Raw genomic sequence first — 3,376 nt, 5'->3', positions numbered from 1 at the left:
ATTGACTGTTCACAGTCACAGTCACATCCACCCAGCACAGCGGGGCTGCAGCTTGCTAAAATTAATATGTATGGATTTGGAGGATTTCTCTCCTGACTTGAAAATTGCTCAAAATATTACTTTCTTGAAAAGAAATGCAAATGAACATCTTTCATTCTTCAGAAGGATAATTACCCTTTTCTCATTCTCTGTCTTTCAGAAAGAGATTTGTTGTCTATTGTTTCTTTGCTTGCTTTGAAAAACTGTTCTTTTGAAATCACCTAAGCTATAGCACTTGCTCCAGTCCTTTGCAGGAGCAGCAGTCCGTGCTACCAGCCAGAAGTGGAGGAGGTGCCTGGTTTGCAGCCTGAAGGGGGTAAAGGAAAAGATTGTTCACCCGGAGACCTTCTGGAAAGGTATAAATTTGGGTGGTGGTGGTGGTGTAGTGCTGTCTTTTTCTTAAGCTGGTGCATTTCTCAGCTTGCAGCTTTGTTGCCTTATGTCAAGGTCAAGCCCCAGGAAGAAGAGCAGCTGGAGAGTTGCTCTTCTGATGGCTTTTCAGGGCAATGTTCATTAAAAGTAAATCCACTTCCCAAATTCCAATCAGCCATCCTTCCCACAGCCCAGAGTTGAGTGATGGGAGTCCGACAGCCTTTGGCTCTAGCCGAGATAAGCAAAAAGGAAAGAATCCAGACGGATAGTTTTCAGCTGAAGTTTGTAAAGTTGGAGCTCAAAATAAATTGGAATGGGCAGGGTAACATCCTTTTACCAGTGGGGTGATCAGAAAGTGTCCACTGTTGTTCTGGGTCCACATTTCCCATCTTTTCACTTGTCATCCGAGTGCACGGATAATGAAAATTGGTGCGAGAGGAACCCCTTGATCACCTTTTAGCATCCAGCCATCTCCTGCTCAAGCCAGTCCACTGAGTAGGGGACTGTCTCACCTCTGTCTCCTAAGAGCTTGTAGTAGAGCTGTTTGAAAGGTGGTGGGTACTTAGAAGCCAGCAAACTCCCAAGCTATTTTTAGCTCTTGCTGGTGCTCCCTGGCTGTACCTGCTAAGAGTGCTCTCTCTCTGTCATCCAAGTTGTTAATAAATATGCTAAACTTTATTAGCCCCATACGGATACCTAAGGGACAGGGACATCACTAGTGACCAGCCACCAGCTGTACTACTGATCCCAACTCTCTGAGCCTCGCCTGCATTCTGAACAATCTTCTACCCACTCGATCATCTACCTTGCTAGTCTGTATCTCACTCATTTACCTACAAGGATACTGTGGGAGATGGTCCCAAAGTCAAGGTAATAAATGACATGCACTGCTTTCATGCTTTGAGGAGATAGCCCTTGAAGAACAGCCAGCTCTCCTGGGCCCCTTTGCTCTCCAGGAGAGCTCCCTTTGGGATCCTGCCAAGCAGATCCTTGAATGAGATGAAACCTGCCCACCTGAAGGCAAAGGCAGTAATGCTATTTATGCTGCTGACTTCTTGCAGGATTTAATATTCCACAGTCTCATGGTTACCCTTGACCATCATGTCCTGGACCAATTCTGCCTTTTGTGGATAGCAAACCCAGCAGAGCATCTCCTCTAGTTGTCTCATTGATTGCCTGTGTCAAGAAATTGGCTTCAGCACACTCCAGAAACCAGCTGGCTTGTGCCCAATCATACAGCCTTTCCAGTTAAAGTACAGGTGCCAGTTCTAATGCCTGTAATTGTGTGAGATGGTTCCATTGACTTGCTCTCTTTGATCAGCTGGTCTGTAGTGAGTGCCCACCACAACATTGCCCACGTTGCTTTGCTGCCTTCTCCTTGCCCAGAAGTACTTGACTGGCTCATCACTTGGGGTGATGAGCAAAGCTCTGGGCATTCTTCTGCATAAAACACTACTGCTCCACACCCTTTCCAGCCTGCCTTTCCTGAAAGGCCTATGTCCATCTGTGGCAGCTCTCCAGTATGTGAACTATCCCACCATGCCTCTGTAATCCTAAAGAAACCATCATTCTGTAGTTATGTCGGGGCTGGTAATTTCCCCTCTCCCCTCGTTGTTTCCTGTGCTGCATGTGTTTGTTTACAGATACTTGAGAAGAACCCTGAATCACGATGCTTTCACAAGGAACATAAGATCATACAGGATCATAAGATCATAGAATCATTTTGGTTGGAAGAGACCTTTAAGATCATTGAGTTCAACCGCTAACCTTGCACTGCCAAGGTGCGACTAAACCATGTCCCTCAGCATCACATCTACCCGTCTTTTAAATACTTCCAGGGATGGTGACTCAACCACTTCCCTGGACAGCCTGTTCCAGTGCTGTAGAGACTCCAGTGAGGGGATGTCTGGACACAGACAACGAGCATTGAGGTGCTTTTTTGGGCCGGGGGAACTCGAGGCCCTGGCTGCCTACCAGCGTTGACTGCACAATCTTTGCAGGTGCATCACTTTGCAGCCTGAGCTCTCCATCACTCTTGCAGCAACTGCTCCATTAGGAGCTTTTCTCTGATCACGCCAAGATCACAGATCAAACTGTGAAGGGTTTACTGCTTCTTTTTAGCTAGAACTAAGTGTCATAAGAGCGAGCTTTATTGATCTCTGATGGCAGTGATGCCAGAAGCACATAGCTGTGCTGTTTTAGGAAATACTTTGACTATCTCCGTAATTGTCTTTGCATTATTGCTGCCTTAAAGGCTGGAAATTCAAGGCTCCTTGCAATACATGTGTTTTCTCCTTGTAGCTGAGCTGTATTCTACAAAAATCAAGGTCATCATGCTGACTGACATTTGGAGTTGGACAAAGATTGTTTTTCCCAGAAACATAAATTATTTTTAAAGTCTCAGGTTCCAATCTTAGGCTAATTTCTGTGACAAGTCCTTTCTGTAAGCAAAAGCTTCACTTAAACTGGGCGTTCTCAAGCTCCAATGGGACAAATACTCAGCCTTGCAAACAGAAACCCGGACGGTTTTTGTTTAGGAGCTGCTTCTCCCTTGACTTGTCTGTACAAACAAGAAGGCAACAGATTTAAATAAACTCTTTCAAAATCGCCCCACGAGAATGCAGCAAGACTGGACTGATTGTTGTGAACTGTGATTCCACCTCAGCTGTGGGGAAGGGCACCAAAACACCCGCACCTCACCCAGCCCCATCCCGTGGAGGGCACCGCTGCCAGAGCTGTCACCAGCCGCCGGGACAAAGAGGCCTCTGAGCTCTGGCTTTGGAAGAGGAGGAGGAGGAGGAAGAGGAGGGATGACCCTCATCACCACTCCCCCAAGGCTGAGCTGAGATGAGGAGGAGTTTTGGCTTTGAGCCCAGTGCCATATTCAGAGGCCAGAAACTGCAGGGAGAGAGGAGCAGGGAGACAGAGAGTCTGCGGAAGAGGAGGAAGCAAGGAGAAGAGGGCA

The sequence above is a fragment of the Calidris pugnax genome, unplaced genomic scaffold (genome assembly GCF_001431845.1).
Source record: "Calidris pugnax isolate Ruff unplaced genomic scaffold, ASM143184v1 scaffold44, whole genome shotgun sequence".
Lineage (NCBI taxonomy): Eukaryota > Metazoa > Chordata > Aves > Charadriiformes > Scolopacidae > Calidris > Calidris pugnax.
The sequence above is the reverse complement of the archived record's forward strand: the minus strand, read 5'-3'. Positions refer to the sequence as shown.